We start from the raw sequence: 26,838 nt of genomic DNA on the forward strand, positions 1-26,838 counted from the left end.
TGCACACCCCATCATCTGGGTTAATGCACAGTAATTATTGGCCAGGCAATGATGCCGATTGCCAAACATACTGGTCTGCATCTATTCCTGTGGGAAAGCAGGTATACTGTAGGCCATATGTTGTGACTTCCCACCTATAGTCACTTTACATTAGATAGTTTTTGTTACTGTACTTTCTATTAAAGAAAGTAACAACATCAGGTTAATCAAATCCCGGCTTTTGGTATCTGATGGCACATACCAACCATGCATTACTCTTTATTTATATTTTTTTAATTGTTAGATTAATCTTAGATTACAAGCTGTTCAGAGCAGGAAACATCTTGCTGCAAGTTTGTAAAGAACTTTATAAGTGACTATTATATATTAAAACTGTTATGGTTGCAAAGACAAGCTGTAAAGAATTAGGAAGTGATATATTTAAGATTGAAGTGAGTTGGGTCTGCCATGTTAGAGACCTAGATTCTACTCCCATCTCTGCCAGAATTAACATCGTTTCACCTCTCAAATACCATATTTGTAAAATGTGAGGTTGGGGGGGGAGATATAAGAAGGTATTATACTTGTCTGCCTCTTACGGTAGGGGCATCAGACTGTGGTCAGTAATAAAGGTTTTGAAGTGTATAGAAATATTAGCAGCAGTAGATAGAAGAGGAGACTTGAATTTATGGGAAGTGCACTTTCCCTTAGGCTAAAGGATATTCTGGTGGGGAGGTATCTCTCAAAATTCAGAACATACCTGGAAGTAAAGCACAGCAGAGCACTTTGGTCAGAAGTCTTTACTTCAGGTAATCTGTTAGTGGATCACAACACTATTAGTCACTGACACAATCATGCCACTCTATAGTTCCAAAACAAGGTCTAATAACATTTTATTTTTTAAATTTCATGTTATTCTTCATATCGTGCACTAGATCTCATTTCAGAGAAAAAAGCTTCATGTATCTTAACCCTCATTTGTTCTCTCTCTGTGCACAAAAAAGCATTAGAAGACTTTTGAAACGTTGAGAGCAGCTGATATTTGGGAATGCTATATTTCAGGAACCCCCTGTTCAAGTGGCCTAAATTTTCCCCTAGGTACTCTACCCAGACCTGCACCCGACTTTACAATTTTCAAAGCTGGTGTGGGTTTAGAGAGGAAGCAAATTTTGGCTTTAAACAGAAATTTAGTTGCAACCTTAAGTGGTTGCTCCATAATAAATCAACTGAAGCCACTGTAGTGATTTTCTTTAATTAACATGAGAAATATAAGCGGATTAGTAGTTTTTAAAAGTTAATATTTGAAAAAAGGAGAGAAAAAGTTTCTACATGATGTTTGTCTAGAAAGTTGATGATGAAGGGGACATTTATCATGAGAATGTTGAATCTGTCTTTATTCTAGAGTATTCATTTTGACATTCATTTTGGGTTCAAAAAAGTATTAAATAAATTCATGGAGGATAGGTCCTTCAATGACTATTAGCCAAGATGGTAAGGGATGCAACCCCGTGTTTTAATTGTGTTTTTTCTGAAATATGATTCCTGGTCTCAGTTAAAGATACAGAGAGAGAGAGAGAGAGAGAGAGAGAGAGAGAGAGAGAGAGAGAATTGTCACGTAAGATCTTGTGGTACATCCAAAAGTCTGGAAGCATTACCCTACATACACCTCTACCCCGATATAATGCAACCCGATATAACAAGAATTCAGATATAATGCAGTAAAGCAGCGCTCCATAGGGGAGGGCTGCACGCTCTGGTGGAGCAAAGCAAGTTTGATATAACGCGGTTTCACCTATAACGCGGTAAGATTTTTTGGCTCCCGAGGATAGCATTATATTGGGGTAGAGGTGTATTTATTTTTTTAAAATGTATTAATTCCAAATTTATTAGCACCTAACTGTAGACTCAGGATGTTTATTATTGCATTCAAACAATGATTTTTGTATTAGTACTTTTTTGAAGAATATTTTTTTCCAAGTGTATTTTTTTTTTTTGCATTTTGCATTTAAGATATCTACATGGATAAAATCGATAGCTCCTGGAACTGACAGAAAATTAGCAAGGCTTAATAAAATGCATTCATGGCTTGCTACTGTGCTTGTGTGCTTAAAAAACAACTCACAAATGTACTGAGACACATTTTACTCTCTGTTGCACTGCGGTAGCACCATGTACTTCAAATGAGTTGTACTGGCATAAGTAAAAGGAGAATTTGGCCCATTGACTACATTGGTTTAGAATAGTATCTGTAAGTTACTGTTTGAAATAAACCGGATCCTAAACAGGTTGCAGCGGATGTCATATTTACTATGACAGATTAATCATATACCATAGCTCCTCTGTGTTTCTTTAACAGAATCTAAAAAATGAACTCTATTACATTCCTGTTATACTTTATAGTACCAGTTTATCTCACTGAACTACTGCTTTCCCATTCTTCTCAGGTTCTTCAGATCCTTGAGGCATTACAACATTTAAGATGGGTGAATACAAGTTTTTCTACTTTTATTTACATAAATACCTATCATCTTGTTCCTGCCATGGTATTGCTAATCCCCAGCATTCAAAAATCATAAGTCAAGCCGCAAAATATCCTGAAATTGGCTTGAAAATAATAACTATTTGGTTCTTTTTGTTTGCCTTCTGTTTTCTGAGCTTTTTGGCATGCACTTTCTTCATGTTTACAAGGTTTTGTCTGCAGCCATGAGGGCTGGAAACTTACTCTTTAATGAAAGATTAGATTTTTATACAATCTTTTGATTCCCAGCAGCCTTAAGAAAAAAAACACTAAATATTGTGAGATTGATGATAAAATCACGAGAGCTGGCAATCCTGCTGTCCTGTAGTGTGAAGAGAAAACAGGAAAATGAGATTATAGTACACAGACCTAAGAAATTATAATCTCCCCTTCTCTGTAATATTTGTTTCTTTATTAGACAAAGGCCCAAGACACAACATTTAAATCTGGATATGGATTCAAAGCTTCTCAAAGTTTGAGAGTTTTGAGATTTGGTCCAGCCTATTGGAGATTCAGAAAGTAACTACAATGGTCAGATCTTGATCTGAGCTGTCTCAGAGTTTGAGAGTGTCCACGTTCAGGATAGCACTGATTGAAAATTTTCTAATGCAACATTTTTTAAATAGAAAAATGGCCCTTATTTAAAAAAAGAGAAAATTTCACAAAAACCTTGACTTTTAAAATTATTTAATTTTTACTAAACCTATCACAATTTATTGAAACACTCATCAAAACTTTTTATTTACTGAAAACTATTGTTTCTGGTAAATGAAAAATGTTGATAACCACTTTAATAATGCTTTTGATACCTCCTACTCTCATGTTCTTTTACTTTTAAACTTGATGCCAGAACCAGGATTGATTCTTTCCTTGTTACAAAAAAACAAAAACCCAACATTTCTATAAGTAGTTTTGCTATATCAGAAGATGGTCTATCTTGCAAAAAATCCCTCTTCTTTACCCTGGGATTGCTGGCAATGTCTCTTCACACCTGGAAGGGGGCACTACAGCTGGTTGGAATCTTAGGGAACCACTACCTTCACTCTGGGATTAGCTAATCTTTATGACACATGGGCAATTAGGAGCATCTTTTAGTAAGAGCTTGTCTACACAAACACTTAGTTTGCAGCAAGTTGCAGCTAATCTACCCCTCACTAGCCTGTTGCTCAACATGTGTCCACATAGATCTTGCTGCCATGCACTAAAAGATTTCTAGTGCACTTTAATCTACTACCGTTTCAAAGTGGGGTAGGTCAGAGCTCAGTATGGAACTTTTAGTGTGTGGCAGTAGGATCCACCTGGACACAGTGTATGGCAGGCTAATGCAGAGTATACACACCCAGTTTGCTGTGAACAGATGTTAATGTAGACAAGCTCTAAAACTAATCTGACTCCTCTTCAGCAAGTCTGAGGCCAATGTGTTTCTCTCTACTCTTCCTCCTCTACAGAATAGTGGCAACTTCACAGGATCTGAGAAAGGAAAATTCCCTTGGAAATGCAGTAAATATCTATCTGGTAGGTGGTAATTACTGCATTTCAAGAGAATTAGAACAGATGGCATATGATTACAGTAGAGTAAAACTGGAGTAAAGCTTTGCTATAAGAGAAGCAAAATCCATTGAACCAACAAGAGACACTCACTCCACATGATTTCAAGCCATGTTTCACACTATAGGCAAGGGAAAGGAGATGTATGTTCATCTATGATTTGAAATGAAGGAAAGGATCAATAAGATGGAGAATAGCATGAAGGCTTTTCCTGGGGGCAGGAGCTCAAGCAGAGAAGGCTTTAACACCATTTGTGATAAGATTGTTTTAAGGGCTAAAGAGGAAGCCCGTGATAGATAAAGAGCTAGCTAGAATCATAATATGTAACTAGCATTTTACATTTTCAAAGTACTACATTAACTAATTAATTTTCACAACATCCTGTGAGTTAAGTATTTTCCCCATTTCACAGACGGGGGAAACAGGCACAGAGTGTTATGAACCAAGATGCGGTCTGGCCTAGTAGTCAGAGCAGGAGTCAGGTCTAGTAGGCAGAGCAGGCATCCATGGTGGCGAATGAAGTCAAGGGTCAACACCAGAGTCAACTGCCAGTTACCAGAGCCAAGGGTCAAGCTATCTACCACTCCACCATAGTTCAGGAGTCCCCTAGCTGCAAAGCCATCCATTATGTCCTGCACATTGCTGAGAGTCACAGTCCTGCATAGAGGAGATGATTAAAGGCCCTGTATGCTTACATGACAACAGCCCCTACAGTGGATCTTTCAACTCCAAAGTGATATCCCATTGACTGGTAGTAATCTGGCATTGCAAGTTTCCACAGTGCAATCACCAATCGCTTCTTCACTGACAACACAGTTCTCATTCTGGTGTCCTGAGGCTGGAGAGTGGGGGTGAGCTTGGCACATAGATCCAGGAATGTGGCCTTGTGCATCTGAAAGTTCTGCAGCCCTACTTGTCATCCCAAGTCTGCAGTATGATGCGATCCCACCAGTCAGTGCTCATTTCTCACGCTGAGAAGTGGTGCTCCACCATTTGCAGTTGCTCCATGAACTCCATTAACAATCTTGAATTGGTTCTCACTGTGTCCCACAGCAATCTGCCCTCCAGGAAATCATCATGTTCCCTGCCACTCTTCTTCCAGCTCTGCACATACTGGAGGATTGTTCACCCTGTACTTACAACACTCCTGACAATAGTGCAGAGCTATGTAGGCTCCATGCTTCTGTCAAAGAGGTGGACAGTGAGAAATCCCATGTGGGTTCTTGGGGTTTGAAAATAGGAGAGAAAATTATGGGATAGAGATGCCATTATGGGGTGGAGAAAGTTGCATGATGGGAACTTGACCCCAAAGTTCCAGTCACACCTGCGCACAACTCATTTTTTGCCACACCATGCATTGCCAAAATTTCCCAAAAGACAGTGCGCTGGATAGTGGCGAGTTGCATGCTGAGATACCTACCCATGGTGCACCGCACTGGGCATCAAAACAAGCACTCCTGGTGAGTATATACAGTGCCAATGCAAGGAGCCAAGTATGTACATACACAAGTGATATACTAACTACAGCAGCAAATGTTTGTAGTGTAGACGTGTGCTTAGTCACTCACAAAGCCAAAATTAGAACTAGAGGTTTCCTTGCTGTCAAATATGTGTACAGTCCATTTGGGCTAGGAAATATCTGTGGCTATTATTTATATGCAGCAGCATCCAAATATGCTAGCCATTTTCCAAACACAGAAAGACATGATTCTTGGTCCTTGCATATTGGAACACGCCAGGAATTGCTTAATAACTAGGGGTCAGATTCTGATCTCAGATACACAGGTATAACTCTGTTGAAGGCAATGGTAGTTCTGGATTTCCATTTGTGTAACTGAGATAAGGATTTGGCCTAAGGAAAAGGATTTTGTTTGTATTATCTATTTTTAAAAATGTAACTATTCAATATTTACTTATTCACTACATTTTGGCAAGCAGGGGTGGAAGTAACTTAAAGGACTTACCGGTACACCGGAGTCCTGACAGGGCGTGGCCTCATTGGGAAAAGGCGTGGCCTCAATGGGAAGAGGCAGGGCCTTTAAATCACCCCGGAGCTACCAGCTGCAGAGGCGGCTGGGAGCCCCAGGGCTCAGGGGCGAATTAAAGGGCACAAACAATAGGATGCAGAAAAGAATGTGGCAAAATATAGAGTACATTGCCTAAAAGAGCAACAAAAAGAACACTCAATAATAATAAAAAAGATGGGAGAAATCTAGTGAACAATACATATAACAGAAGAGCCATTGTGTATTTATCAATCATGTGAAAAGCCAAGCAGCATACATGATTTAGCTCCATTTCAGAAATTTTAATATACATAAGTAGAAAATGGTTGCCAGGTTTCAACAAAGTTTAGATACTGCAATCTATTTGTACAGTAACTCCTCACTTAACGTTGTAGTTATGTTCCTGAAAAATGCGACTTTAAGCGAAACGATGTTAAGTGAATCCAATTTCCCCATAAGAATGAATGAAAATAGGTGGGGTTAGGTTCCAGGGAAAGGAGCAACACATGGCAGTGGGGGGAGGGATAGCTGCAATTGCTAGCCTGCTGTGCGGCTGCAGCACAGGGAACTTAGGGGAGTGGGGAGCTGATAGGGCTGGAGCTGATGGGGGGGTTGCTGGTCCACCCTGGTTCCAAACCCCCACCAGCTAGCTGCAACAGGCTGCTCTTCCTGCAAGCAGTGGACAAAGCAGGCGGCTGCCAAACGATGTTAGAAGGGAGCATTGCATAACTTTAAACGAGCATGTTCCCTAATTGATCAGCAACATAACAATGAAACAACGTTTACCGGGACGATTTTAAGTGAGGAGTTACTGTAGATACAAATAGATTGTCCATTGTCATGATGTTCCAGGACTTTTCCCATCCATCCATTCATTAAAAAAGTTAGTAAAGTCCTTTTTCATCTGAAGCTACTAAATTCTTAGCCACCCCTAAAAGCTGTCTAAAAGCTGACCACAGAGGATAATGGCTCCTGATGAGCGTAGAGGGAAGGGACAAGATATCTGAAGAAAGTGGAGGAAAGTCATGTGGTTATTGAGATATAACATTGATGGGCACAGTGCAAGAACCTAAATGGATTATTTGGCCATATTCTCAACAGAAAAATCTTAGGTAGGAAGGGCAATGAAATATACGTATTTTAAATTATATATTTGAAAATTGGTTAATTTCATGCATGTTTTATTATTGTATACAGTAGAGATTGGCTGTTTGTTTCATACTTGTAGCTGACTTCTGCTGGAGGTTGCAGGCCACTCCCTCCAATAACTTGAGTACCAGTGCCATACTGGTTGACACCACGAACAGCAATCCCTACTAGCAGGTTTCTCACCAAGAGTGCAGCTGCTGCCAATTACCATGTCAGTGACAGCACAAAAGGGAGCAACCTGAAGCTGACCGACTCCCAATGGGAGCAGAAAGCCAAACTTGGCAGTGTTCACTGTGTGTTTTTGTGAATCTGCCAATAGACTGAAATTAAATTGTCAGTCAGTATTTCCAGTTCTACAGTAGGATCTTATCAAGTTTCAGTAATTTTGTATTTGAAGTCAGGGCTACAACATATGATAATAGGTCTCTCCCTCTCCACACCCATTTCACTGTACTGCAAAGACTTGATTATTAGTGGTATGGCGTTTACTGGGAGTGGCATACATCCTAACCATTATTGTAGATTACACTTATTTGAACTCCACCTGACATTGAGCATTATATTTCCACCCCTGATTGCAAACTTTAAGACAAAGGGCTTTCTAGTGCTCTTAGTGCTATTGGAACTATTTCCCATGATTTTCAAGAGCAAATATTTCCCCTAGGCTCCTGAATACCTAGGCAGAGTCCGTAGGCAGAGTGGCGACAAAAAGACTGAGTTCTTCCATATTGGAGGATCAGATTGTGCACAGAGGGGACCTATCACACTATTTACCTCACCCAGACCCTACACTGGCCTCTCCACACATCTGTGGATATGTGTTTGGGGACAAGCAGAAAGGAGTGGGAGGGCCAGTAGCAGCTCTGTGGAGAATGCACGTTCTTCCTCCAACCCCTGGAGAGTCCCTGGAAAAGATGGGCTGAGGGTTCAGACAGTCAGGGGGAGGCCCTTGTAGCGTGACTTCAATGGAGTGTATATGTAGAGCTACCACTCAGTCAGGCACAGGCAAGACTCCCTCACCATGGAGGCAGGGGGTACCAGAGGGTTAGGGTGCCCTGAGAATCACAGTCTCCTCTCTAGTGTCTTTAGAAAATCAGCCATCTTCTCAGTGTGCACTTTCTTATGGCCATATACATATTTCATTATTTGATATTTTCATTAATGTACCTTCAAAGTATTCAAACGACAAGTGAGTCATAACTGGCAGCTTCAAGTAGACTATCATTTTGGATTTCTTCAAGCTTGCTATGTTATCATCGTGCTGTGTCACACAATTACATTGATAGAAACAGTGCAAACTTTTCTAAAGCATTCTTCTAGTTTTGTCCTACAAAATAGTATGCCCCTCAGGAGCAGCTCCCGCAAATGAGGGCAAACAGGGCTAAGAGGTATAGTGTAATGATCTGTGGAGTTTACATCTGCCATTATCTGAATAAACAAATACTATCAAATATTATTTAATCACAAGCATGATTTTACTTAAATACAGTTTAATTACTGTAAGTACAGATAGCTTCATCACAATGGTTTTAGGATGTATGCTGTAAAAAGAGTCTGCAAATGCTAGAAAACAATATTAGACGGCCAAATACATTTGACATATGACATGAATCAAATATGATTTCCGACATTCAACTGGAATAATAGTGTGCTTTCTAGCCCACTTGGCTAAGTATTAGAGCTGTTTAGAATTTTTGTCTTGTGGGCAATTTTGACATTTTTTAAATTAGTTTCCATTATGAATTGGAATGAAAAATGGAAGTGTTGATATGTTTATGGAACAAAACATTTTGGAAAGTTTTGAATTGGAAATATCAAAATGATATTTTTTTTTACATTTTCAATTGAAATGAAACAATTTTGACATTTTAAAATAAAAACATTTCAAAACAAAAAATGTAATTTTGTTTAAAAATGTAGACTCAAAACAATGTTTTTTGGTTTAATTCTCCCAATCAAAAATTTGGAAAATTTTGTCTAAGTAGACATTTTCTAGCAGAAATTTTAAATTTTAATGAAAACACATTTTCTAATGGGAATTTTTTCCAGTATATATGAACTAGTTACACTGAACTTATACCTGATGTCATTAACTTCAGTGGAGTTACATTTGGGGTGGATAGCCTTGTTTGCTTTTATCATGCCTGTTTTTCTATTCATAGAGAGAGGAAGGAGAGAAAATGTTAGTAAGCACCTCATGGAACTGTCTAATGGTACATACTCTTCCTTGTTTGGTTAGTATTTAAGACACGAAAGCAATATTTGTAGTCTTGGCCGATGATTGAAATACTTCCTTTCCATCCTTTATAACTGCAGCACAAATGAATAAAAATATAATTGCTGGGCCAAATTTTGAAGCCCTATACTCCACTGTCCATCCATTGCTCTGAAACCACTCCAAATCATATAAACCTAGCACATCCTATGGCTGCATAATGGAACCACTACCCGCGTTCGTCTGGGGTACTGGATGTCAGCACCTTTTAAATCAGTATCTGGTGTGAGGCAGGGTTGTGTTTTGGTCTCTGCACTCATTTGTCAGGCAATGGATTTCATAATGCAGCATTCTGTCAGGTCCACAGGCATTGAGATCGGTGATCTCTCGCTCACAGACCTTGACTACGGTGATGGCGTTGTTCTTTTAGTCCAGAGCCCCAACAGGTTTCATGAGGCACTCCAGCATATAGAGGAGCAGTCAGCTAAGATTGGTCTCCATATTTCATGGTAAAAGACAAAACTGAAAAATCCAGGACCAGGTCCACTTCCAACTCCAGTCTCTTGAAAAATGAAACCATTAAATCAGTTTTCCACCTTTTGCTATCTGGGTTCTATACTTACCAGCTCCTCCAGTTCTCACACGGAGGTTCTCCATCGGACTGACATTGCAGCATCTGCAATGGGCCATTTACAATGGATATGGAATCAACATCATCTTAGTATGACAACTCAATTCAGGATTTATTTGAGCTGTATCCTTTCCATACTGCGAAACATGGCCACTACACTGCTCAGACTGGACAAAGCTGGAGGCTTTTTGGGCCAAAAGAAATCTGATGAGGTTCAACAAGGACAAGTGCAGAGTCCTGCACTTAGGACGGAAGAATCCCATGCACTGCTACAGACTAGGGACTGAGTGGCTAGGCAGCAGTTCTACAGAAAAGGACCTATGGGTTACAGTGGACAAGAAGCTGGATATGAGTCAACAGTGTGCCCTTGTTGCCAAGAAGGCTAACGGCATTTTGGGCTGTATAAGTAGGGACATTGCCAGCAGATTGAGGGATGTGATCATTCCCCTCTATTCAACATTGGTGAGGCCTCATCTGGAGTACTGTGTCCAGTTTTGGGCCCCACACTACAAGAAGGATGTGGAAAAATTGGAAAGAGTCCAACAGAGGGCAACAAAAATGATTAGAGGGCTGGAGCACATGCCTTATGAGGAGAGGCTGAGGGAACTGGGATTATTTAGTCTGCAGAAGAGAAGAATGAGGGGGGACTAGATAGCTGCTTTCAACTACATGAAAGGGGGTTCCAAAGAGGATGGATCTAGACTGTTCTCAGTGGTACCAGATGACAGAACAAGGAATAATGGTCTCAAGTTGCAGTGGGGGAGGTTTTTAGGTTGGATATTAGGAAAAACTTTTTCACTAGGAAAGTGGTGAAGCACTGGAATGGGTTACCTAAGGAGGTGGGGGAATCTCTTTCCTTAGAGGTTTTTAAGGTCAGGCTTGAAAAAGCCCTGGCTGGGATGATTTAGTTGGGGATTGGTCCTGCTTTGAGCGGGGGGTTGGACTAGATGGCCTCCTGAGGTCCATTCCAACCCTGATATTCTATGATTCTGTGATTCTAAGCGTGTCAGAGATTCCCCTTGGGATAACAAGCTTGGTACATATCAATTTCTTTGTTAAATTGACAAACTCATATAAGCTTGCAGCGTCCAGCAGGCATAACTGGACACTGCAAGATGGAGGTTCCTAGGGTTGTGTCTGGGACTGGACATATTGGCTAGTGTCATTCGGTTGCACAATCCAAGGAGCAGTTTACATGCCAGAGGCTGTGCATGAACAGCCCAGGAGTGGGGGTTCTCACAGCAGATCAGGGTAAGGCTGGCTCCCAGAGTCAAGGATTGGAGTGACCTAGCAGATCACCAGGCCAGGTAACACCAGAGAGGAACATCACAGAGGCATATCAGGGATGAAAAGGGGCATAAATTGGAACACAGCCAGTGATCCTGGAGAAATGAAATGGATCCTAGAGGGCAATTCCAGCTAGCACAAGTTCATGCAGCCTTGAAACAGCTCTGACTTGTACCTGGTGCCAAACCAGTCCCAGGCAAATGTTAATATTGGAGAAAGAGGCCAAAAAGTTTTGGAAAGCCATGGATGCACCCCAGCCAGGTCAGATGCAGCAGAGGACATACACCAAGATTTTTAGCTTAAAGGTCCTTTCGGTCTTTTTACAGGAAACATGACATAAATTGTGTAGTTTTCAAGGAAATTGGAAGTGAATTTCTTTGCAGCACCATTGGGCACTGACCTGTATTATGAATATATGTTTGTTTGCCTGAAGGTTTTCAAATGTTGATGGGAAGCAGCAGAACAAAAGCCAAAAGTTGTTTCCTTGTGTGTCTGTGTAATCTTATCTGACTTATTGGACACAGCGTACAGCATAGTTAGTAGTGCACTGCAGATGCATCATATTGCAGACACAGTAATTGCTTATAGCCATGGGTACCAGTAAATACTTGTTATCTTCAGGCTGTTCTCTCTAAGTGTTACCTGAAAAAAAGATTCAGGTTACAAGCATTCAATCTGAATTAGTTCAAGCACAGAAGGCTCCTACTTAGAAATAACATTAAAATCTTTGAAATTGTCAAAGGGTACATTTTTAACTGTGCTTTTTGTAATGTAAATGTCAGAAAATGACATTTTATTTGAAATTATATTGCTGAAGCATCATGACTATTATCTTAATTGCTTGAGGTGACTGTACAAACAATTCCTGCTGTTGGTGTCACTAGGCCTGAGTAAACCAAAGTTGTGACTTTGGGCCTGAAGTGAACCAAAGTTCTTACATGCTGTGAATTTTAACCAACCTGCATGCTAACAGCCTAAAAGCAGAATATGTGAGAGTCAGCTTTTTAGCAGACAGCAGCAGTCCCGCTGAAACTAGCAAAAGTAGTGAGAAGGCGGGAGGAAAGGGGGGAGAAGGCTTCTGTGCCTGAAGCTGACAAGGCCAACAGATAAGCTTGCGAATGGGAACTTTTTCTAACACGCTGAAATGTAATGTTCAAAGTAACTGCTGTTGGGAAGGGAGGGGTGAGGGGGAAAACCGAACAAAAGGCTTACACAAACAAGGGGGGTATAAATGCTGGGACCCCGCCTGCGAGCGGGTGTGCAGGATTTGAGATTGCTATGTCTCCCTGGCACCTTATTTGGGCTCAAATAAACCTGGTTTTGCTTCTCCACCCTGGTGTGTCAATCAGTGCTACGCACACCGGGCAACGAACCCTGCTGTTGCTCTGCCTCAGGCTCTTTGAGCCGGCAACACTGCTATATCTCTAAATTCATAAGACATTAAATTGCATTCAGAGTATGAAACTTCAGTTTTATAAACAGTAATTAGTAACAGTAAACAGCAACACAGGTCAATGTTTTAAAGAAAGACATTCACATGAGCACTTGAAATAAACCCTTTTTATCTACATTGTGAACTCTTCCTTTTATGTATGTTTACAATACTAGACATAATAGACATTGCAGTTCTGTATTGATATGTATCAACATAAACTACCAAATAAGGCCCCAATCCTGCAAACATCCACACATGGATTTATAGTGCAGTCCGACAAAAATGTATTATTGGGCGTATTGCTTTACTACTGTGAGTATTCCCGCTGTTTCTGGGACTACTCATGGTAGTAAGCTCTATGCCTGATAGTAAGTATTTGTAGGAGCAGGGCCTTACATGGTTAGTACAGATATGCTTTTTGTTGTAAAACATGTAGAAATCAAAGTAAAAAGGCTTCAGATTTCCTAGTTCTTTATTCCCTTTAGTGCTGCTTTCTTCACATCATTCGGATTATCGTATAGTGTACCTTAAGTATTATTTCAACACCATACTGTACACTAACCAAAATAATGTGTTCTGTCTCCTAAATGCTCAAAGTGATGCACAGGAACACTTAGTTGTGTGACCAACCATAGAAAACTTTTATTTATTTATGTATAGCTTTATAGCTTGAAAATGCTTCACAAACTACCTGAATAGCTGTCCAAGGCATGCTTTATGCTGGCAATGTGGACCTGAGGTCAGAAGATCATCTAAACAATCTATTTTGTTTTTCACTAACCATGTTTTTTGTACTTTTCCCAGGGTTAGTTCAGAGTTGCATATTTTGTTGAAAGGTGATAAGGGACACTGATACTGATAATAAATTTTTTTTAGTGGCTTTCCATTTACACATTCAATTCACACAGAGCTGGCCATATTCTGCTCTTGTTACACTTGTGCAACCCCATTAAAATCTACAGGATTATGGGATTATATGTGTAAACAAGGGGAAAATCTGGTTCACTGTGTTTATTTCACATGCAAACAAATGTAAAGTTAAAATGCATTTCTTATGATGGTGAGGGTTTTTTTCCCCCTCTTCTCAGACTCTTTAGATTAATATTATAGCATTTAAATTGTGGATATGATGATTCCTCAATTCAGAATTAATGCATATCTAGTGATATTCATACAAATATGATTCCATAAATTAGGTGGGATACTGGAAATTTGAAATGATTGGGCACTGTCTCCCACTGCTCAACCTCCTGCCTCCTTCCCTGATTTCAGTTAGATTTAGTCACTCTTTGATTTTTTAGTTAATGGGGACTGTAATCAGTTGGTTGGGGTTCGACCCTCCAGCGGGCAGGAGGGGAGCCACTCCGACTCACTTCTTGTCTCCTGTTAGTCTGCTTGAGTGCCAGGGAACAACGTTAGGAGGCCCAGGCCCTCTGGAGCAGGGGCTGGGCAACAGCAGTACATGTAGGCCCAGGCCCTCTGGAGCAGGGGCTGGGCAACAGCAGTACAACGTAGGCCCAGGCCCTCTGGAGCAGGGGCTGGGCAACAGCAGTACAATTAGGGCCCAGGCCCCCTGGAGCAGGGGCTGGGCAACAGCAGTACAATTAGGGCCCAGGCCCCCTGGAGCAGGGGCTGGGCAACAGCAGTACAATTAGGGCCCAGGCCCCCTGGAGCAGGGGCTGGGCAACAGCAGTACAATTAGGGCCCAGGCCCCCTGGAGCAGGGCTGAGCAGCAGTTCAGGTTCAGGGACTCAGGTCCTCAGTCAGGAGCTGAGCAAACAACCGGTAAGTCCAGACCTTTGGGTTGGGGTGCTGGTGTGAGGGGGGAGACTGCCACCTGTGAGTGGGGTGGCAGGGGGGACACAGGCCCACCCACTCCACTGTGTCCCAGCCTGGGGCCCTAACAGCGGCGTGGATCCGCGGCAGTCAGTGGGGATCCTGGCCGCAACACACTGACATGGGCACGTCGGTGCCCGCAGCCTGACAGGGGTCGGCTACCCCCGGGCTACACTCCATTCCCCCCTCAGGGCCTACCTCGTCGGTCGCACTGGGTTCGGGCCAGTCCGTCTGCATCGGCTCCTCTGGACCCAGGCTTGGCGGCAGGTCCGCCAGCTCCTCCGGGAAGTTGGGCCAGGACTGTTCGGGCGGCTCCTCCGGGTAACAGCAGGGCCTGGGGGGCTCCTTGTCGTAGCGGGCGCTAGGCAATCCTGGGGGCTCCTCCCAGTACTGGCTCCGGGGAGGCTCCTCGTCGTAGTGGGCGCGGGGAAGCTCCGGCCAGGCAGGGCAGTTGCCTCGGGCCGAGGAGGGCTCCCAGCCAGGAGCTCCCGCCGGCACGTCTGCTCGCAGCGGCGGCTGCCGGCTGACTGAGCTTTGGTGCCCTCCTTTTCTACTTCCTGCCCTGCCCCTTGACTTCCGGGGGGCGGGGACTGATGGTGGAGGCTCCGCCCACTGGGGGGTTGGCAAGGGAGCTCCCTCTGCCGGGCAGGAGGGGAGCCACACCGACTCACTACAGGGACACATATCACTGCTTCATAGAATCATAGAATATCAGGGTTGGAAGGGACCTCAGGAAGTCATCTAGTCCAATGCCCTGCTCAAAGCAGGACCAATTCCCAACTAAGTCATTCCAGCCAGGGCTTTGTCAAGCCTGACCTTAAAAACCTCTAAGGAAGGAGATTCCACCAGCTCCCTAGGTAACCCATTCCAGTGCTTCACCACCCTCCTAGTGAAAAAGTTTTTCCTAATATCCAACCTAAACCTCCCCCACTGCAACTTGAGACCATTACTCCTTGTTCTGTCATCAGGTACCACTGAGAACAGTCTAGATCCATCCTCTTTGGAACCCCCTTTCAGGTAGTTGAAAGCAGCTATCAAATGCCCCCTCATTCTTCTCTTCTGCTTCCCCATCTGCTACCTCTTGGTGAGGCTTCATGTAAACTTTAGAGACCATCTTCCCACTGTCTTCCCCTTCTTGATTCACTGCTGCATCTATTCATCAGTTCATAGCATATATTGAATTAACTGGTACCCAAACAATACCAGTAAATTCATCACACCCAAAACAAAAACAGAAAGAGAAGCTGAGATTCTTCTGGAACACAATGGTCCATATTCTGTCTTAATTAACATCCCTTGCAACTCCACTGAAGCCAATCCCAATTAGGACTGGGGTCCAGTGTACTAGGTGCTATAAAAGGACAAATGAAGATAGGGGGTAGCATTTTTACAAGTGCCTAAATCCCCAAGGAACCTAAGTCCCATTTTCCAAAAGTGATTTGGGCACTGAGGGGCCTAATTTCATTGAAAGTCTATGGCCATGTCTACACTACAAAATTTTGTTGACCTATCTTACGTTGACATACAGCCATCACTTAACTCCTTGTGTTGGCGATGCGCATCCTCACTAGGAGCGCTTGTATAGGTTTTATTGTCAATGTGGGTCATTGTGGGACAGCTCTGAAAGCCAATAACAATCAATGTAAGCAACACAATGTCTGCACTGATACTGCATTGACATAATTACATTGATCGTGACTTTACACTGCTTGGGGAGGTGGTGTTACTAAATTGGCGTAGAGAGGCACTTATGTCAGCGGGAGCCAAATTTAAGTGAAGACACTTCTACAGCTAGGTCAACTCAATGCGGCTTACATTGACCTAACCATGTAGTGTAGACCAAGCCTATAGGACTTAGCCTTCTGTATTCCTAAATCTCTTTTGAAAATGGGATATAGGTGTATCTGAAAAATTACCCAGGTTTGTTATCAAAACAGCTTACAATCTAAGTATCAAATTCAACTCAGCAACCAAGTTCCTGATGCAGCTATGGAATGCTTGACAGAGCTCCTTGGGGTTGCAAAGATGGCAATAAGTCATCTAAGTGCTCCCCGGGTGTGCACTGATGTCAATTTAAGAACATCCAAAAGGCTCTTCTAAGTTTTACCAACCGCCAGTAGTAGCTGGGAATCATCAGCTGGTTGTACAACACTCACTCCTGCTTTCCTTGGTCTATTGGTGGCATGCTTGAATTGTAAAGGGGCATGGCTGCACTCCAGTAATCCCTGGCTGGCATACTAGCTCTTTGGTACCACAGTCAGGTGGTATATGTGCTATGCTGGGGATAGAGATGGATTTATTTGTGACTTCCTACCTCAGCTGCACCTAACACTTAATGGGTGCTGCTGACCATTCAAACCTTCAATGTAATGTGAGGTTATCTTTGTTTTTACATAGTACAAAACTCCTTTTCAATTTCAAGCTGGGAGGAAGGCCAGGAAAACTTTTTTTATGTTCTTGAAATTAATATTTTAAAATACACAATATTTTTATTCATAAAAATACTGTATGTATATGTATTTAAAACAATTAAAAATAATTAGTATTACGTTCTTTTGATCTTAAAAGTATTTTATTACTATTATTATTTAATTAACCCTGATCACACAGTGTGTGTTAAATAGGTTTAGTACACCCATTTTTCAGAGATAGAAAGTGAAAAGGAACATGTAAATGACTTGTCTAGGGTGATAGAGAGGTCACAATCAGACTGGGATTAGAACTCAGGTGTAGAGCTGGTCAGGAATTTTTTGATGAAATGTGTTTTGCTGGACAGTCCTGATTTGTCAAACCCAAACCTTTCCCCAGAAACATGTAGGTTTCAGCAAAGGTTTTGTCAGGAAGGGTTCTTAGATCCAGAATGGAATCAAGGAGGAGGGGGAATGACCAACTAATGTCAGTAGTTAAGGCACTCACCTGTGATGGTGGAGTTCAAGACCTTGCTCTGCCTAATTTGGAGGAGGGTCTTGAACCCAGGACTCCTACATCCAGGGTGAGTACCCTGGACTAGAGAACCAGTCTCTTCCTCTCTGACCCAGTGAATATACAATTATTTAAACAAGATGTAAGAGCTCCACCACAAGAAATTGACTGTGTAGCCTGATGGAGACCCAAGTTTAAATCCCTGCTCCAAATCAGGCAGAGCAAGGACTTAAACCTTGCTCTCCCACCTCCTTGGGGTGTGCCCTAACGATTCTTTTTTCATGAAATTTTTGGAAGGTCTCAGTTTCATTCCAATACACAATGAAAACAAATATTGAAAACTTGAAATATTTTGCAAAATGGAATTCTTGGTTTCTGGCCAACCCTAAACTGGACATCCTACTTTCCAATCCTGTGCTCAGACTACGCCTCTCTCAGATTACTATATCACATATCGGGAATACAAATATATGCTTTTGATTTGCACAAATGATTCATCCTAAAACATTATACTCAAACTGTCATATTTACTTTCTACTGAAAATAATAATAATGATGGAATAAAGAGCTTATTTTTCTTTTTTGAATTATTATTTTAATGTTGCTGGGGTTCTGTTGTAATATTAATTATGCATCAGGGCACTTAGAGCTTTTTATGGGTATGAAATAGAAATAAAAATATCTTTCTCTATACTATATAAGATATGTTCTGTGCATTCATTTACATTAACTGGAATTTCCTGTTTAAGATTCCCTGATATGCAGGAATGAAGTTTTAGATAATGACTATAACTTACCAGACTGATGTGCACCAGTAAATAGGTTATACTTGGAAGCACACACTGAGCAGCTCTACAGCTGAAAAACATAATTTGCCTGGCATTTGCTAAAAGGATGTTGTCTAGACAGCATCTTCTTTGCTGATGGATCTAACTGGAACATAATTTACAAATTCAGCTAAAACTTGAGAAGAAATTGTGATAAATGAGGAAAAACATGAAACAGACATAAATTTAAGAAACAGGAAATACACATTTAACCCAATTAGTGTAGGCACAAAAAGTCTTAGTCATTGTTTTTGGAATACAATTTGTCCTTATTTTAATGTTTTGTGTTACAGTGTTGTGCCTGAAATTCCTGACTTCTTATCTAAGGCTCCCGGTGCTCTCCTTCCTTGGAAAAAAAACTCGCAAGAAAGGAAAACTACTTTTAAAGCTCTGTTAGTTTAACCTTCCATTACTTTCTTGGCCTTAGAAGTGTACAGGTGATGCATCCTGCAAGCTGTTTGGATCTGAAGGATCCATGCACACAGAAAAGCTCTGTGACTCCCTGGCCATCCCTGAGGATGATCTTCACCTCAGTTCTGCTCTCTGGGATTCCCTCCCCGCCTACCTGTAAGGCTCTAAAAAACTTGGTTCTGCTGGCTGTTACATCTGTGGCTGTGCGATACACTCTTCTCTAAAGTGGGGGAGAAGCTTAACTGTGGAGTTAATACTTTTTCTAGGAGTATTACCTTCCCTGTAGATTTCCAATTGGGAATCTACTCGGTACCTGGGGGAGCATGCTGCAGAAACCAGCTGCTCCCTTATTCCCTGCTCTCCTTTGTGACACATGCTAGGTCTGTGGAGATGTTCCCTAAAAGGAAATAGTATGCCGTGGTGCCCCTCTCCTTGTTCTATGTCCTAGCTGCAGAAACAAAAATTTTTTTCACTTTCATCCCTGCACAAAAAATGAGATTGGAGCTCTGAAAACTTTCTTGCCAACAGGAAGATTCTATATCACCCAGAAGACAATTTCCTCTTTGAGATCCTAGCATTGGACAAATGTGCAGCTTTTCTTACTGCTGTTAGGCCTTATGATGGCTTCATGCATTCACATGACATAATTTATTAAATTATGTCCAAGGCTTCTGCAGAGCTGGTAATGAGAGGTGTACCATCTCCATCTTGATAGTATGGACATGTGTGTCACAATGTCTTAGGACTCCCTGCTGTGGGAGATGAAGGAGGAACATGTCTGGCAGGGAGCTCCCTTCTTGCCTCCCTTGTTTTCTCCAGTAAGTTACAGATGCTTTGGAGCTGGCTGAAGTACTCACCTGTATTTCCTCCGTCTTCCGGGTTTCTGGAATCTGCAGGAAACAGGGCTCCACATGAATGTGCTGGAACTGGGAGCTATTTGTGTGGCTTGCAATGATTTCATCAATTCGAAACCTATCCAAATTTTGACAGACTACAATATGGTACTATTACACCAATTACCAAAGAGGGGTTTGAGCTATCAGCTATGACATGTAATTATTTTGCTGTGGAAGTAGGGTGATCAGATGTCCTGATTTTATAGGGACAGTCCTGATTTTTGGGTCTTTTTCTTATATAGGCTCCTATTACCCCTCACCCCATCCCGATTTTTCACATTTGCTGTCTAGTCACCCTATGTAGAAGTGCAGCATTCAGCATCAGATAACTCAAATGGGATCTTCATCTGCCAGGAAAGGACAATGTTTTGGCAGAGCCCTTGATAGTAAACTCAACAGCACAAAAGGTCCCTTAGGCACCCAGTCCTTCATTATCTGTTACATAAGTGGGGCAAGCCCCAAGAAGATCTCCTTGTCATCTTAGAGGGTGTCCATTACCTTCAGGAGCAGGTAGCAGGCTTCCCCTTCACCTGTTTGTGAAAAATGGTATCCTCTGCTGGCCTCCTTAAACTGAAACCACCACAAGCAATTGATTAAGAAAGAGCACGAGAAAATGAAACAAATTCAAGAAGTTGAACATGAGGCAAGAAGAGAAATGGTAGAAAGAATTAAGATGGGACTGGGATTAGTGGAGTTAGGCAATACATTCAATTTCTCACACGTGTGGAGAGGAGAGGTGGGGCAGGGAGGTTAACAACAATATCAGGGCAACAACTGGCAATAGACTAGTCAGGACTGTCTGAACTCTGATGCAGGTGGTCCATGCCCCACTAGGACATAATTCTTCATTCTGCTGATGCAGATGCCTCTATGCCATTGATAAACCTGGCATACCAGCTGCCTAGTGCACTCCAACACCAGCAATCATTATGTTTATGTCAAGTCATGCTTGGCACAAAGTCTGTTAGGGTATTCCAGCTGCTCGCCTCCTAAGTAGGAAAGTTGGATAGGAATTCCCACTCTGGTACTGTATCTGAACTGCAACAGGGAAGAAAGACAAGGAGGAGGGCCTGGATCACTATACGTTTGTCTAGTGATGCTAAGTTTGGTGCTGGTGGGGCAGGGTTCTATGCAACCATGTAGGGTAGGGTTAGCACTGATCAGGCTGATATATTTGCCTTTTTGAATCACTGTGCACTATAAGCCAATGGGAGTGCAGAGCTGGTGTTTGGGGCGGGGGCAGCATGCGGAGCCCCGTGGCACCCCCGGCCTAGAAGCTGGACCCCCTGCTGGCCACTTCCGGGGTGCAGTGTGGTGTCGAAACAGGTAGACACTAGCCTGCCTTAGCTGGGCAGCACCACTGATGGGACTTTTCATATCCCGGTCGGCGGTGCTGACCAGAGTGATCAATGCCTGACATGCCGCGACCCAGTACTGAGTCATGACCCGAAGTTTGACAAACACTGTTCTAGTGCCCTTTCAAAGCAGATGTCATTTATGGGTATGCACTGCTGGAAAGGTTTTCCCTGTCAACAATCACATACTATAGCAGGGAATGCCTCTTTTTTGCCAGTTCCCTCCTCTTTGAGGATGTATGTCTTTGAGGACCATAATTGTGGTTGGGTAAACAATGTCTGGGTTTGGTCCATCACAAATACAGCAATCAAATACCCAGCATAATTATATGGCTCATAAGATGCTTAGTTAATGACATCATCAGCTGAGTGGTGGCTGTTGCTGATCTTTTCTGTGTCTATTAAATTCAGGACTCTCTTCAGCTGGAGAGCAAGCAGTCAGATGTCATTTGACATAGACTAACTAAGACGTTACTAATCATTAGCTACATAAGCTCCATAACTCCAGTTTTACCCTTTGAGAGAAAACATTCCATCAGCTATGCCTTTTTATTCTTTTGTTGCACATTGTTACTAATCCTTTTAAAAGACAATAGCCATTTTTATTTCATTCCTTTAAACCAGCTCAGACGCATTGTGTGCCTAATCCCAAGCCTTCAAAGGCATTTCCTGTGTTTTCAGTGGGAAGCAATGACATATGCTGTATACCTAATACACTCAAAAGGCTTCCTGGACTTTTTTTTTTGTCCTTAATGTAATTGATAATGAAGCAGTCAGCTTCAATGTGTGGAAAATTAGTCATATGTCTGTTTTATGCTTTTAAGCACTCCTGCTAGTTTGGTGTTGGTCTCTGATTAGCTCTCTTTTCATTTCCATGGTTACTAGTAGTCACCAGAGTTCTGCTAACCCCAAAAGATATACTGATTATTCCTTTTTTCCCAAGAGTGGCACAAAAGTAAAAGATTCCTTTTAAATGACAATTAGGCTTCCCACATTATCATATGGGTCATAGATTATTTCTGTATTGGTTGATTTTTCTCTACAACAACAGCGGCAGTCAATAAGGTATTTTTTTCCACCTTCCATACTCAGAATTATACTCTGAGTCAACTTATTTGTAAAGTTGAATTTCTGTTCCATTACCTTTGAAGGTTAAAACTGTTATTCCTGATTCTTATTTTTTAATTTGGAGTTAATTTTGCAGTAGCTATATTAGATGCCAGATGTAGAACAAACAATGTAGGATCAGATCCATTCTATAATACATCTCTGTATTAAGCATTATTAAAAAATAGTAATAATAGTAAAACTGGCAAAAACCCTAACTTGCCAAAGACAATAGACAAGTAAATGAGAAAGTCAGGCTTAGACTTTAGGAGCTCCTGATTCCCTGTTCTGTGCTCAAAGCATTAGATCACTTTCTCATAAGAGACTATCACAGGGTGAGCAGGCCCTTAAGGGTTTCAAGTTTCATCTCTGACCAGTGCCTGCATTCCCTCCCACAGGTATGAGTGAGAGCCAGGCCTGCTAAGAGATATAACTCGATAAGTGAAGGGAGTTGGTATGAGCAGATTAGTGCTGGGAAGTTTTCTGGAGACAAGGGTTGAGCTGGTATGGGACTCTACTAAAGGAATGAGGGAATGAGTTATGTAGCAGCAGGCTGTTGGGATCACCCCCAGGTATAGGGTTGCCAAATTTCTACTTGCACAAAACCAAACACCCTTGCCCCACCCCTCCTCCTCTGAGGCCCCGCCCCCACTCCAAGGCCCCGCTGCTCACCCACTCCATCCCCCCCTCCCTCTGTCGCTCACTCTCCCCACCCTCACTCACTAGCTCATTTTCACCGAGCTGGCTCAGGGGGTTTGGGTTTGGGTGTGGGAGGGGGTGAGGGCTCTGGCGGGGGGTGCAGGCTCCAGGGAAGGGCTAGAAATGAGGAGTTCAGAGTGTGAGAGGGGACTCGAGGCTGGGGGGTGGAGCCAAGGGGTTCAGAGTATGGGATGGGGCTCCGGGCTGAGGCAGGAGGTTGGAGTGTGGGAGGGGTTACGGTCTCTGGGCTGGGGTGCAGGTCCCGGGGTGGAGCCAGAAATGAGCGGTTCAAGGTGCAGGAGTGGGCTCTGGGCTGTGGGTTGGGGTGTGGGAGCAGGTGAGGGCTCCAGCTGGAGGTGTGGGGCCAGCGATGAGGGATTTGGGTTGCAGGAGGGGGCTCTGGGCTGGGGCAGGAGGTTGAGGTGCAGAGGGTGTGGGGGCTCCGGCTGGGCGTGCAGACTCTGGGGTGGGGATGGGGATGAGGGGTTTGGGGTGCAGGACGGTGCTCCAGACTGGGATCAAGGAGTTCCGAGGGTGGGAAGGGGATCAGGGCTGGGGCAGAGGCTTGGGGCATGGGAGGGGGATCTTGGGTGCAGGTTCTAGGCAGCGCTTACCTCAGTCAGCTCCTGGAAGCAGTGGCATGTCCCCTGTCCGGCTCCTACATGGAGGCGCAGCCAGGTGGCTGTATGTGCTGCTCCATCTGCAGGCGCCACCCCCGCAGCTCCCATTTGTTCTTGGCCAATGGGAGCTGTGGAGCTGGTGCTTGGGGTGGAGGCAGCATGCGGCGCTCCCTGGCTACCCCTACACCTAAGAGCCAGAGGGGGGACATGCTGCTGCTTCTGGGAGCCACGCAGAGCCATGGCAGGCAGGGAGCCTGCCTTAGCCTTGGTGCGCCGCCGATCGGACTTTTAAAGGCCCAGTCAGCGGTGCCTGCCGGCCGGCGCTGCCACCCACACGGCTGGAGGAGCTGTGGGGTGGCAGGCCTGCGTGGAAGCTGCGCCTGCCGGCTGGTGCAGACACAGCCGAAAGCTGGGACAGGAGCTGGGGACAGGCGGCAGAGCAGGAGGGAAGGTGGGGGAGGGGGGGTCTGGTCTGGGGGCGTGGCCAGAGGGGGAGCAAAGGGGTTTTTTTTATGTTTTTTGCTCCCCCTACGCTGAAAACCTGGCTACGCCACTGGATAGGCACTGTAGGAAGTGGCCTTGGAAACCAGTGGAGCAAAGCCATTTTGGGTAGAGGGTAGATTACTGTTGCATAATTTAGTTTGTTGGGGAGGGAGTTACCTATAAAATTGGTGAAACAAAACCTGCAGCAAGAGGGCTAGGATTGTTCTCCATAGGGAGAAAAGGACTTTCTCTTGTCCTTCCCTTCTGGGGCTTTTGCTCTGGCTGGAGGCACCAAAGCACTAAAATCACCCAATCACCAATAGTGTAAGAGGAAGTGGAAGCAGTGGATACATCGCTGCTGCTACACAGACCTTGTCAAAATACAAAAAGACTACTTGTTGCAATAATTAGCTTTTAAAAGGGGGAAAATTCTCCAAAGAATGTCTTTTCTATCTAATTCAAAATGCAGGAATTCCTAATTACACTTCGTTAATGAATCCTTAGGTGTGTGAGGTACGCAAGCACTCTGTTAACATGTTGATGTGCCTGTATGAAAACTGATAACTGTATAATACACTTAAGCCCTTCTAACTGTATACTTGAAAAGGCATAAAGCTAGTAAAAGACTATACTCCTTAATTATCAATAGCTAAATCATTAGAACTTTGACCTGTGACTTTTCTAGAACACAGTTAGATAATGTTTTTGCTATAGTATTGTACATTGGCTGAGAAAATTTGAGCTGCTGTACAATTTGGGTCAAATCCTGTTTTCTGTTTGCAAGGAATTAGTCCCTTTAAAATCAATCAGGCTCTATACCTGAGCAAAATAAGCAAGACTGGCCCTTTTGATTGGAATAGTGTGCTACAGAGCAGTCCCTCCTTACTTAAGCAGCTGCTAGTGAGATTATGTGAGTGAGAGAAGAATTTGGCTTTTTGTTTAGTAGACTGTTCATTTTCAACAACAGGGAGAAGCTGTAGTCAAGAGGGCACCTTTCCATCTCTGCTTAGTTAGACAGATATAACCATTTATTTATGAATGAAGACCTTGATGCAGTCATACAGCCTATTGGTATTCTATTGTTTAACAGTGCAATTAATCACACTTAATTTTTTGAGTTAATTGTGTGAGTTAACTGCGATTAATTGACAGCCCTAGTAATTAGTTAATTAGGGCCAAAGCAAATGGAAGTAAAAGTCACACTAGTTCATTTAAAACAAGTGGAATCCAATACATTAAAAACTCAGAAGACATTGAGTGCTGCTGACACCACCACCATCCATTAATCACAAACCATAAATATTCCCTAACTACACCTTAAACTCTACAACCTCCCCCCTCTCAAAGTGCCTTAGAAAATAAATGGGCTTAGCACCATGCCCACTACAGGTTTTGGCCCTCATGGGCCAGGAGTACCCTGAAAGCAGCCATCTCCTGAAGGAGTCCAGCTGAAGCACTGTTCCTAAACTCAATGATAACTGTAACTGTGGGGAGAGAGACAGTCTGTCAGGTAGCCAGGTCCAAAATTATTTTTTACTTACTCCTGCCTTGAGTGCAGGGGACTGGACTAGATGAACTACTGAGGTCCCTTTCAATCCTACACTTCTATAATTCATGCGCTGTAGCAAGGCTGGGCAAACTACGGTCTGTGGGCCACATCCGGCCCACCAACCGTTTTAATCTGGCCCTCAAGCTCCCCGGGGGAGCGGGGTCTTGGGATCGCCCTGCTCCAGCTGGGGAGCGGGGTCTCGGGCTCGCCCTGCACGCATGCCATGGCTCACGGAAGCAGCGGCATGTCCCCCTTCCGGCTCCTACGCGTAGGGGCGGTCGGGGGGATCCGCACGCTGCCCCTGCCCCAAGTGCCACCCCCGCAGCCCTGGGGTGCAGGCACCGCACGGTGCCTCCGGGGCCGTGTGCCCGGGCAGCCCGCTGGCTCCCCCTGGTGCTCAGAACCCAGAATGCGCCAACTCGCCTCTCCCCCTCACGTGACCTTTGCCGGGCGCGAGCGGGGAGCGGCCGCGGGTTTGAATGGGGCTCGCGCCGGGTAACGGCCGCCCCCGGGTAGTTGGACGAGTTCTGGTTTGCCGGGGTCGCAGCCGCGCTCCCCTCCCTGCAGGTACCGCCCCGGCCGCCCTCGAGCCTCACTGGAGCGGGAGCCGCGGTCGGGGCGGACCCGGCTCCCTGCCGGCGGGGGGCGCCTGTGGCTCCTGCCGGGCCGCCGTGGGGAGAGGGGCGCGGGCGGAGTCTGCATCGCCAGCCGCGAGCCCCCAGCCGGGCTCCCGACAGGACGCGACCGAGTGGCTGCAGCCCCGGCTGGGGGCCCCGCTTTGCCGTGTCTCCGGCAGCCTGTGGGGTGGCGCCGCGGGTTTCGGCTCAGCTGCGGGAGGCGTCGGAGGAAAACCCCAAAGAGCCCAAGACCGGCGATGAGCTCACACCAGGGTTAGGCAGGCAGCAGGCTGCTCCCTGTAAGTCATGCACAGCTGGACCCCCGCCCCCCGGCTTGTAGGGCTGCTCCGGACTGGGAGAAATCCATACACATTTCCCCCATCTGGTTAACGCACAGACCCAGCCGTTTAGCAACATACATAAGGTACAGAGGAAACTTGTAATATAGCTTCTTCATACAGATATCACAGTGCTCTCCGGGGAGGAAGGATAAATGCATAATGCCTTTGGGGCTGGCACAGTGATTCTCAGGGCATGGCCACACTACAAGCTTAAGTTGAGTTACTGTCGCGGCAGTAATTACTGTGGTTTTTCAAGTCCACGCTAGCCTCCTTCTGTCGGTGGAGCATGTCTCTATCAGGAGTATTTGCACCAACTTAAGAGGGGCAGTGTGGGGGGCTGAGAGCATGGGCTCTCATCTCCTGGTGGAGCTTTCTGCTGGAAGTCCGACTGCTGCCCAGGCTCCCCA

At 44.1% G+C, this 26,838-nt stretch overlaps 1 protein-coding gene across 1 annotated transcript in view; it reads right to left on the reverse strand.

Moving 5' to 3' along the window:
• The window catches only part of ARNTL (aryl hydrocarbon receptor nuclear translocator like), a 108,388-nt gene extending 93,565 nt beyond the window's left edge, over positions 1–14,823 (reverse strand). The window contains exon 1 of the mRNA XM_039535236.1: positions 14,803–14,823. The gene's annotated coding sequence lies outside the window, so the exon portion shown is untranslated. The remainder of the gene's footprint in view (positions 1–14,802) is intronic.
• Between the last annotated feature and the right edge of the window lie 12,015 nt (positions 14,824–26,838).

The sequence above is a fragment of the Mauremys reevesii genome, linkage group 4, assembly GCF_016161935.1.
Source record: "Mauremys reevesii isolate NIE-2019 linkage group 4, ASM1616193v1, whole genome shotgun sequence".
NCBI lineage: Eukaryota > Metazoa > Chordata > Testudines > Geoemydidae > Mauremys > Mauremys reevesii.